The sequence below is a fragment of the Micromys minutus genome (assembly GCF_963924665.1).
Source record: "Micromys minutus genome assembly, chromosome: 1".
NCBI classification, from domain to species: Eukaryota; Metazoa; Chordata; class Mammalia; order Rodentia; family Muridae; genus Micromys; species Micromys minutus.
The window spans coordinates 255,235,183-255,247,203 of record NC_137969.1 but is presented as its reverse complement, the minus strand read 5'-3'; the positions used below and the strand labels follow the sequence as shown (position 1 = coordinate 255,247,203).

The 12,021-nt window shown below is 40.4% G+C and overlaps 1 pseudogene across 1 annotated transcript; it reads left to right on the top strand.

Moving 5' to 3' along the window:
• Window positions 1-1,146: 1,146 nt before the first annotated feature.
• LOC308418193 (histone RNA hairpin-binding protein-like) lies at window positions 1,147-4,515 on the top strand (annotated as a pseudogene). The gene is made up of 3 exons: window positions 1,147-1,258; window positions 1,882-2,026; window positions 3,756-4,515. The product of its transcript is annotated as a histone RNA hairpin-binding protein-like (transcript).
• Window positions 4,516-12,021: the final 7,506 nt, after the last annotated feature.

Sequence of the window (12,021 nt, the reverse complement as noted above, 5' to 3'; positions counted from 1 at the left end):
GTGGATTGTAGGGAATGCCAGAGGTGTGATCAGATTTCCAGGAGATCAGGAAATCAGCAAGTTGTATAGAGAAGTAGCTAGAACTACCATCAGCTTCTGGGACCCAAAGCACTCATACTATTAGCATGGCCAAATTAGGGGCCTTCATCACATGGGAAGATTTTTCTCTAGCAAGACCCAAATCATACTATAGGAAGAGGAGGTATTGAAAATGCTAGGACCAGTTTCAGAAGATGCTGTGAGAGCAGGTGAACTTGTTGGTCCAGTGTCCAGGCCTGCTCTAAGAGTTCAAGATCTGCAGTCATAATCATGCAGTTCTTGGGACCTTATTTCTGAGCCAATACAACAGGGATACCCAAATATGGCATAATGTGGGAAATGTACCAAGGATGGGCTCTTTGCCATGGAAGCTCCTGGAGTGTATCTGTTGTCAGATAGAGGAGCTCCAGGAGCTATGTAGTCAGGGAGAAGAGTAGTGCAAGGGTTGTCTGAACTGCATATTGGCTATCAGAAAAAAAAAATGTTAACAGCCTTATCTCATCAACACCTCAAGAATTTTTACTATCACCATTAGCTGGCATATCTCAAGAATCTTTACTATCACCATTAGCTCTCCCTGCTGGAGTAACTCAGGGTTGGGTAGTACCTGGGTGGCTTCCTCTTTATCAGGGTGTGATAAAAAAGATGCCATATCTGAGCTTGTTAGAGTTGGAGAAAGCAAGGATGGCCTTCATCTCTGTAGAAGAAGAGGAAGTATTGTGAGGCTTAATTACTAAAGGGAGTAGGGATAAGGCATATAGTAGCCTGTGCAGAGACAGATGGTTGTCTAACATCAGGAGAAATCCAGTCATCAATTCCTGAAAGGTAATTGAAACTGACCAGAGGGGTTGTAAGTGCATCAGCAAGAAAGGTAAAATAATTTTATCTGGCTCTGAATTGTAGATCCTCCTGGCTGCCACCTATGACTTAAGGGTGAGGAGGAAAGTCAATTAAAATTTGGAACTGAATACTGTGGAAGGCAGAGCAGGCTTTATATGGCCACATCAGAAGGCCATCCTGCCAAAGAGCCTTCATAAACCATTAACAGTCCATAGGATTATAGCCAATAGAGGTTTGGAGGGATACTGCAGGGAGGGAGATGCCAGCATGGTGGCCACCTGCTTGAGGAATGCTTTTGCCTCTGTCATAAGCCTGATTATTGAGAAAACACTAGAGGAACCCTCAGAAAGGGAAAACAAATGGTGCATCTCCTGGTCAGGTATAGACAGGGTTTGAGTCAATCAACATTTCAATCATGTTGGATTTAAAGTTACATATGCTATTGCTTCAGAACCTTCTCAAAGTATGAGGGACCAATTAGTAAGAGGAGTGGGAACACATGTTTGCATAGCCAAGTCAGGTCCCATATTGACAGGATACATCTCAAAACAGGGCCTGCTAGCAGTGGGTGCCAAGTGGGGAATCACACAAGCAGATTGCACAGCAGCAAAGGTTATGGGTATGATTGTTGGATAGGGGGAGGGCAGGTGTCCCAAAACCCTGGTTTCCAGCAACTTGCACCACAGGTTCTGAGGGGGAGGTATGGCAATTTAAGGGTACATAAGCAGTGTGAGAAAACTGATTATAATGGTATTAGCACGGGGGAATGGGTAGTGCACATAGATGAATCCTTCTCCTCAGGAGGGTATAGGTAGTGCTTGCCATTTCTGAGGACAGTATTGGTGTGGTAATAGAGAGGTCATTACTGGCCCATTCCTGAAAAAGTTTATTGCATGTGACCACTTCCTGGGGAGGAGGATTTAAGACTTGCTATGATGGACAGCTGAATCCAGACAAACAAGAGAAGGAGGGTCATGCCTGAATTACCCTCTTGCTTTCTAGTGAGGGAGAGCACTCTCATCCACAAATCGGTGTCCTACAAGTTCTCTGGTGTGATCCAAGGTGTGAGAAGAATGGCCTCTTTCCAAAGTCCCTCAAGGTTTAATCTTTCGGCCTTGGGTAACCAGATGCCTGTGTTTGGGGTTCCGTAACATGAGAAGGTAGATTCCTAATAGCTGTTCCAAGAAAACAAGTTGAATTTCTACAGAGAAGCAAAACTACCACAAACAATATATGTGTGGGACCCAAATGTATGCTTTTTCTGTTCATTAGGCTACAACCGATGCCCACAAAGTCTTCAGATGGGAAAGGGCCATCAGGAGCCAATTCCTGGTTCTTCTGTTTCCTGGGGTGTCAGTGCTTATGTGTAGATGACTGGTGAACCAAACTTAAAATCATGTACCCTACAAGAACTGACATCCTCAGACAAATAATAAAAAGGAGTTCTCTCACTCCTCTAAAAGGGTCTTATAACATACAACAGAAAAGGGCCAACTTATCAAGAAGCAACTGAAAGGGGGGGCACTAAGACCACAGTGTAATGCAGGAATGGTATCAAGGAAGGAAGAACAAAGGAAAGGCTGAATCAAGGTGGTGGGCACAGAACAAAATCTGGGGCCCAGAAAACAATAGGTGTGAGCAAAACGACCACTCAAATTATATTGGAGTTCATAGGGGTCACTGTTGATGTTGTTCAGGTGCCAGATTGTGCCCTTACCCTTGGCTACCTAAGATGGTCTTTGGGGGTAGAGATTCCTGGAGCCAGATGAGAAGTTGAAGCATACTCATTTATTGCTATAGTGGATAGTGCCTTTATGCCCATCACCTCTGTCCAAAACCACTCATCCCCACACAGCTGCTCCCACCCAGTTGGCTGCCAGGATCACACACTCTATTTTTGTCTGAGTGTTTGGCAGGTCTTGAGTTGGTGAATGTGGAAGCACCTGCTATGCATTCATGATCTATACAGGCTGCAAGGCAGAACATGCTGACTTGCCCCTTCTACACATTATGGACTCATCATGGTAATAGCAGGTCATATCCAGAAGACAGAATTGAATTCTGAAGAACACTCTTCCTCATGCTATACCCCTTACATTCTTTCTGCCTCTTCTTTCTCAGTGTTCTCTGAGCTTAAATGGAATGTGAACAAAACTGAGAAATATCTGTATCAGATACATAACATGGATTGGGAATAACAAACACTGCCCATTCCTATGGTCAGGGTGGTGCTGATGATGCTTTAAAAACAAAAGTGGGGTGTGGGGGAGGATGGGGGAGACAACAAACAAAGTCCACTGAAAATGCCATGTTGGTGGCCAGAATTGTGTCTTTGTACATAATTTAGTGCCTAGGTTATTCTCCCTATATAAATTTGGAGGAATAAAAGTAGACTTCAACAGCAAAAACAACAGCAGCAACAACAACAACGAAATGGCCATGAGGTGCCTAGTGAAAACAGAGAAGAAAATGGTGGACTTAATAGGGATGATAGGAAAAACTTCAGGATGAAAACAAATAAATTTTCCATAAATGCATCTTCATAATAACCACTGAGCAGTAACAAAGGATGTCTCATTTGCAAGCCTGAGGACATCTTTCTGAAATGAATAAAATTCAGAAATGTTCTGAGTACTGCTATCAAAGAGAAGGAGTGTTGCTAACATTTCCAGGAATCTCAGACCGTGTCCTAGAGCCATAGCAAGGAGAATGCATGTCCAGGCCAGAGAGTAGTGAAGACTGAACTCCTGTATTGAAACACAACTATAAGCAATGCTATTATTTTCACATTAATCCTAAGCGGGACCTCGTCAATGATGTCGGTGCGAGAGGTTTCTCCCACAGAGCTTCCCTTTAAACCTCTGTTGCCATGGCAGACCTAGAAGCCCACCCCGTTATGGGAGTCACCGCGATGGCAGTGTGAGTCCGTGGTCCCCTGCGAGATGGAGTCTCTGACAGAAGGACCAGAAGCCTTAGGACTCTGTGGAAGGTGAGCTCCAGAGTGTGGACCATCGACCTGAAAGCTTTACAACTCCTGAAGGCCATAAGCCCTGTTCTAGATGCTCTGATTGGACAAGTGCAGTCGAAGAAGATAAAATGAGGACCCAAGTTTACAAAGAGATGACAGGTATTAAAGAAAACTACTCATAAATGACTTTGGAAGAGAGCGAAAATCATCATCGGGAGTCTCTCTGTCTTCCGTGCCTGCAGATGTGGAGACGGATGAAAGTGTCTTGATGAGAAGACAGAAGCAGGTCAATTATGTGAAGAACACTATTGCCTTTGACCGATACATCAAAGAGGTCCCCAGACACCTGCGACAACCCTGAATTCATCTCAGGACACCCACCAAATTTAAGACGTATAGCCAGCGATCATGGGACCAACAGATGAAACTCTAGAAGGTGGCTTTGCATTTTTAGGATCCCCGTGCTGAAGGACGTGATTTGCAAGAAATGCAACTTGTAGATCTTAGGAAATGGAGACAGAATTCACAGAAAGCAGCTCTGAATATCAGAAAAGTTCACAGGGTAATTTTGATGTATATGCTGCCACTTCCATCAAAGTCAGACATGCCAAGTGGAGGATGAGTTTGATTTGGAAGCTGGTTTAACTGAACCTTTCAAAGACTTCTAGGCCATGAGTTAACTGCCCCCTGGTGCTTACTCTGAAAAATATTTGACATGAGTTGCTGTGCATTTATATTTGTTTTTCTCATGATAAATTGCTTTTCTTGCCTTATTTTCATGTATGGTGAATGTGTTACACATGTTTTAAATTGTAAATAAAGCTAAATTCAGTGAGGACTTAACCCTATTATCTTTCTACCCTAAATTTGAAAACAGAATACTTGTGGTTTTCCACAAGAACTTGAGATCAGTTGCCACATTTCAAATAGGTTAGCAGTGGATTTTAACCATGTGTTTATAGGACCAAATTAGAATCAGTTGCCTTTCAGGCAATTGATAAAATATTCTTAGTCAGGCAGCTGCAGTGACTTTGTAAAAATTTATTTTCTGATCTTTTATCAATGTGAATGTAGTTTTCCCACATATGGAGCTCTGAACAAAGATGTTGAGCTATTATACTAATGGTCTTTATGTGAGTTATATAGCTTCAATTTGGGACTTGAAGTGGCATTAATGTGAGGTCAGTATCTTATCACATGTTCTGTGAGAGTTCAGTCTGAAGGGAGGGATTTAGAAAAACTTTGTTTTTTTATAATTATCACTTAATTTACTTATAATATTGCTGTAAATGATAGTGTGTAAACACTCAGTGTATTCAGTTGTAAACTTGTCATGATTTGTATTTCTTTTGCTTTTGTATGGAATGATAATTGCAAAAATAAAGATGCTTTAACTGAAAATAAATAGGAAGGGGACTTGGCATTATGTAAACAGACATGTACTGTGCATGTGCTGATACAGGAAGTAAATGGAGTGTGGGAATTTTTAACAGAAAGAAAGGTATAAACCAAGGTACATTGCTGTCTCAATTTTTGTAACTGTCACCATTACCTTTGATACTTTATATCTTCTCTGAGCACTGCCTTCTCCCCAGGGTCCAACTCCAGAGGTTGATACAGGAAGAAATGCAAATAAGGCTTCTTTTCTGTACCCATGAAAACAATCTCTGCCCTGCCCAAGAAAGCAAGCTCTGGATTCCCAGGTCCTCATGAAAACAAACCACTCACTATAAACCTGGGCTCATCTGGATTTCCTTGTTGTTGGTGTGAAATTAATTTCATGAGGAGGAGCTGCCTCATATTTCTTTGGCCATGAGAGTAAGACACTGGGTTTCTTGGAGAGATTTCTGCCCCACATAATCTACCTCATCTAATCCAGGATGAGGTAGAGCTGCTGGAGTCTGGGGAGAGCTTAGTGAAGCCTGAAAGTCTTTCACAGTAAGTACTTATAATAATGCTTAACCTGTAAAATGTTACCTCTGGAAAGTTCCGCTATGTTCCTGTAAAATTTCGTTCCAACTTCATGTCAATATTCTGTGTAACAAACACTAGAAATGGGAAGTTTCCTCCATCCATTATTTTTTATTACATAGATTATATCTTGGTGGTTAATTCTAATCCAGACACTTTGGAGACTATAGTTAAGGAAACACAAAAACTTCTGCTGCTCTTGGAGTTCCAGATTGCTTCTGTAAAACTAGAGAGGGGAAATTCTATTAACTACTTTGGTTATAAAATAAGTCAACAAAAATGTTGACAATTATGGGTGATGAATGAAAATTGGCAAACAACTGGTAGCAACCATTTGGAAGAAATTGATGGATAATATTCAAATAGCAAGCACTTTCCCTTTATAAACAGAACTAACTAGACTTTCCTAAGCAGTTTGCAAGGACGGCCAATTATTGAAACACCCACATTCTATCCTGATGCAAATAAGTTGGGAATGGCAAGCTACAAGTCAGACAAAATGATTATAACAAAGTTGATATACTTCAGTTTAAATATCAGATCTGTATACAACTCTTTCGGTATTCTTAGATTTGTCTGAACACTGTAATATAATTACTGTCTCTCAGTGTGAAGAGTAGAAACTTCACATAGAAACTGCTGAGTTCATTTCTGATGATGCAGAATTAAAATTGTTAGTTTTACAGCTGCAAGGGGAAATCAGAAATAGAAACCATCCATTAAATATCATGAATGCACAGTCTCAGGAAGGGATTCCTAGGTCCATTAGCCCAAGAAAATGAAGATATTGACCAGCTATCAAAGGAAATGTGTTAGAAGCCTCAAATTTTCATGAACAAAACACTATCTTAACACAAAAGGTTTAAAGAAAAAAAATTCTATGACCTAGCCACAGGCTAAGAAAATTGTACGAAAATGTCCTACCTGTCCTTATATGATCAAATTGTGTCACCTACTGGAGGGAACTGCATCATCAAATGAAAATGTCACATTTTAGAGTATTTGAAAGAATAAGGTTTGTACACTATGCATTGATAATCCCAGGCCCTTATTGGGCAACTAGTTTTTGAGGTGGTTCATCATGCTTTTGTATGTAAACCAGGAATATGCATTCATGCGTGCCACACTCAAGGCATCACACATCAATAATTAATCAAGAAAACATGCCACAATCCTGATGGCAAAACAATCTGATGGAGGCATTTTCTCCAAGTGAGGCTCCTTATTTCCTAATGAACCCAGTTTGCACTATATTGACAGAGATGTAATGGCCACACAATGGACAGGATGGAACTGTCATTTTGATATGACTCATTCAGTGAGTGTCCCTGTGCCCACTACCCTGGAGCAAATAAATGGCTGGTAAAACACTTAAGAATAAAGAAACACCTCCAAAATGAATAAATGTACAAGTAGAGTGTGGCTTTACTGTGATCTCATTTCCTTTGCAAATGACATTTTCCCAGTGACTTTCTCCCAGAGAGTTTCATGGTAAAGAGAAAACCAATAAGAAAAGGAGTACAGAACAAACTACCATAACCAGAGGGAGGAAACAGCAATTGCAAAACTACTTTCATAAGGTCAGGCCGTAGACATGACTGTGAGGTACTTTCTTAAATAGTGATTAAGATGGCAGGGTTTAGCCCATTTTGGGTATGGCAACCCCCTGAGCCATTTGTTCTGGATTCTATATGAAAGCAAGATTAACAAGCAATGCAGAGGAAACACTTCTTCATTCCATGCTTTTATACAAGCTTCTAGCAGAAAGCATGGCACAGATTAGATATGGATTAAAATGTGAGAAAATGTGTCTTCATACCTCAAATATTCACATAAGATATACATAAGTATATCTTCCCACATAAGATTACACAGAAGTTCCTAACAGCTTTTGGTTTTTAGTCAAGTTGAAAACATAAAATAGCCACCATAGTGGGCATTCTATAATCTCCACATATTAATACATATATTACCTTGGTCGGCTTCCTAGTGAGTAAGTAGCCATAAAAACACTATACAGTAAGTAACAACTGGATGCATTGTTGCCCAAAGCCACTGTAAGCTCTCCTTCATCTGATGGTTTCAGTCATTTGAGGTCATTGATACTGGTAATGCCCATGCTTCCTGGGTTTCTTCACCCATTGTTCTTGGCATCCTGGCTGTTGCTAGACTGTGAAAAGCATGGGGATCAAGCAGCTGTCTCTATGCAAACCTCCTCAAATTGCAGAGTTCAGGCTCAGTCTCTATCTGGTCCATCATTCCTATTAACCCTCTCCAAGACTCACCTCCCACCTCCTAGGCTGATATGAAGGCAAAATCCTGCTAGCTACCTGAACGATAAGTACCACCTACCCTCAGGTGGCTATACTGTAATCTCATTAATACTTACTGTTTCTTTTGCATCTTCACAGAACCCTAATTTCCATGGACTGCCTCAGGCAATCTGTGCCCCTTCTCATAGACTCTCTCTCCATCTCCCTCTCCATCCCTCCCTGCCCCTCTCCCTCCCTCCTTCCTTCCTTCCTCCTTTGCTCATATCTGTGTCTCTGCTGGTACCATTCCAGTTATGTTGTTATGGCACTACAGGAAAACTTGAAAACTAGTGTAGTAAGACCCTTGCAGTATTTTTATTGGTTTTTACCCTATCTGCTCATTTATAACACATATAGAAGTATCTCCTGTAGTTGCCAATACTGACCATGTCAACTTACCTGATATATCCACAGAGAAGTAAATATTTGATTCAGTTTTATATCCAGGTACATTGCCAAAGTTGTTTATCAGCTATGGTTCTCTGGTAAAATTTTGGGGGCTGGCTATGTGTGCTATTTTATCATCTATGAATAGTAACATCTTGACTCTTTGCTTTCCAATATTTATCCCCATTATCTCATTTTGACCTCTGAGCAAGATGCAGACACAGCCAGACATTGGGCAGAGGTCACAGATACCTATGGAAAACTCTGGGTAAGTGTTGAAGGAACTAAAGGGACTGGCAACCCCATTAGGAAGAACAACAGTATCAACTGAACTGGACCCCTGGGAATCCCAGAGGCTGATCCACCAAACAAAGAGCATATACTGAGGGCCCAGGAGCTTTTGTAGGAGAGGGCTGTATTGTCTGGCCTTATTTGAAAGAACATGTTTCTAAACCTGTAAAGATATGCTGCACCATTGTCAGGGGATACATGGAAGTCACATTCTCATAGAAAAAAAAGTGAAACAGGAGCTAAGAATTCTTCTAAGAAGTACCAGATGGGGACAAGATTCAGAATATGAATAAGTAAAATATTTAAGTAATGAAAAGAAATATAACTACATTAATCAATTAATTAATATATTCACTTTACAACCCAATTGCATCCCTGCCCTTTTGTCCTGATTTCTGCCTTTCAAAACCTCTCCCCACATTTCCCCTTCCCCTTTCCTCTGAGATTGAGGACCCTGCTCCCTGGGCAGAAACATGCCCTGGCAATTATGCCATTGAAGGAATGAGGACATCATCTCCCACTAAGGCCTGAGAAAACAGCAGCCTGGGTTGGGAAACATGATCCATAGGCAGGCAACAGAATCAGAGACAGCCCCCACTCTAGTTGATGGGGTACCTGCATAAACACCAAGCTACATATCTGCTACATGTGTTCAGAGGGCTTAGGTCCAGCCCATGTATGCACTTGATTGTTGGTTTAATCTCAGGTAGCCCTGAAGCATCCAAGTTTTTGAACTCCATTGTGGTGTCTGTTTGTGTGTTTGTGTTTTTGTTTTGTTTGTTAGATTGTTCATTTGTGGAGTGACAATGGATCCTGAGACTTGCAATCCTCCCCCAATTCTTTCTCAGTTCTCTTTTGCTTTTCATTTTTTAAAAATTTTATTATATACTCTGTGTTTACATTTGAGATGTTATCCCTTTCCCCCACCCTGCTCCCATTCCCCTTCTCCTCCAGTTGTCTTTAGGAAGGTGCACTCCCTCATAATCACCCTCTCCACCCCATTGTCTTGGCATTCCTTTACCTTGGGAAAATGTGCCCTCCTTGGACCAAAGGCCTCTCCTCACATTGATGCCAGACATTGTTATCTTCAGCTACATATGTAACTGGAGCTATAGGTCTCTCAATGTGCTCTCAATGATTGGCATTTTAGTCCATGGGAGTTTTGTAGGGCTTGGTTGGATGATAATGTTGTTCTTCCCATGATATTGAAGCATCTTTCAGCTCCTCCAGTCCTTTCTTTAGCACCTTCTTTGGGGTACCCATGTTCATTCTTATGGTTACCCATAAGCATACTCAGCGGTATCTATATGACTCTGACAGAGTCCCTGAGGAGGCATCTCTATCTGGTTCCTGAGCTCAGTCTAATGCTTTGATGTAGGTTTCTGCATCATTTGTCACCACCTACTGTATAGAGCCTCTTAGAGGACAGTTATACTAGTTTCCTGTCTGTAATAAAAACATTATCATTATTATTGTCAGGGATTAGTGCTTGCCCATCCACTGGCTCTCAATTTAGGCTAGTCATAGGTTCACTATTCCCTCAATCTCTGATTTGTCTTTGTCCTTTATGTCTGTACCACCTCTAAATACCACACTCAAAGATTATCTATACATATAGCATGAAGTAATCTTTGATATGTCCATATATTTATTCAAATTTCTGCATTCTATATGGTAATCATTTGTATATCTGTTTATTACAGTGTTTCTCAATCTACAAATGTGTGTGTGTGTATGTACACACACGCGCACACATCTTGATATAAGATACCCTCCTCTGTCAATCAGTTTCATATTTGTAAACATGTTCTATCACTGGGCATTGCCTTAACAGTTTTTTAGACTCTATGGCCAGTGAACTCTAGTGATCATGTTCCCAGCAATTATACTACGTCCATTTGCCATAGATGGAATTTCTGGGTGAATAGCACATCTAGCTCTTTTTTCTCTCTGTGGAGATAGAAGCTCAGAGGTTTGATCTCACTCAAAAATATCTGCATAGCAAGAACTTTAGCCACACAAGTATCAATTTCACAGCCATATTATAGATAAAAGTATGAAATTAGCAGGAAACCAAAAATTAGCAAATGAAGAACTCCAAATATCAAAACAAAAACTGATTTAGTTTAGGGAAACTATCAGATACAGAAGCAAAGGACTCTTAAAACTTGGGAACCCTGAACTCAAGGAATAAACTCAGTTATGTTCCCTGGTTGAGGAACTGGATAGAAATCAAGTTGTAACCAGCCAAGAAATGAGGCAGGGTCGGTGACCAAACAATCCACATGGCCTTCATTCTTGCCAACCTTCGCACATAATGCATGCACCAAACATATCAGACCAAACACTGACACAGATCACAGGTCAGCTTGGTGTTGTATAGCATCTAAATAAATTGTACAGATAGGGCTGGTACTAAAATATGTGTGAGGCTGTAGCACCAAAACTGTGAAGACGTTGTAGCTAGTGATACCCACTGGGCTTCAGATAGCAGCAGGCAAATCTTAACAAACTCATTGGAGAGCATGCCATTTCTTGTTTTCTATTTATTTGTTAGTGTTTTGCTCATTTATTTCCCCTTGACAAAGGGATCCAAAGAAATGTCTTACATTGTAATCCATTTATTTCTCTCCAGGATCCTTTTATGGGTCTTATTTATACTGTTCCCCTGGAAATTATGATGTATAATTCCTGTGAAGAAATATGTACCAGAGTCTTTTATTTGAAGCTCAGATATACTCAAAATAATCTTGGGGTTCTTCGGGACTTAAGAATCCCCAAGTTTTGGGTGCTGTGCTTAAGGTAACAATGAAGGAGGACATGGAAACTAGAAGCTAGAAGCTAGTGAATGATGTGTATTCAATTAAAGGATGATGATACCTGGAATCTAATTGATATGTGTCTGCTCCGATTTTATTAAATTTTCTCACCCGTGATAATTAAATAACAGAAACTGGAGCACCAACCTAGAATTGTTTCTGCTCGGAATTTATTAAAATTGTGTTAACTGTGATCATTGAATACCAGAGTCTAGAATACTCTGAGATACTTTGGGTTCTTGAATAATTGTAAAATTAGAAGGGAAAACATGAAACCTGCATAAAAGCAAGAGGAATTAAATCATACATTAAGTAATCAAAATTTCTTCTTTGATCTCCTTGAGTACTTATTGAATAAATAGTTATTCCAGTTATATATATATATATATATATA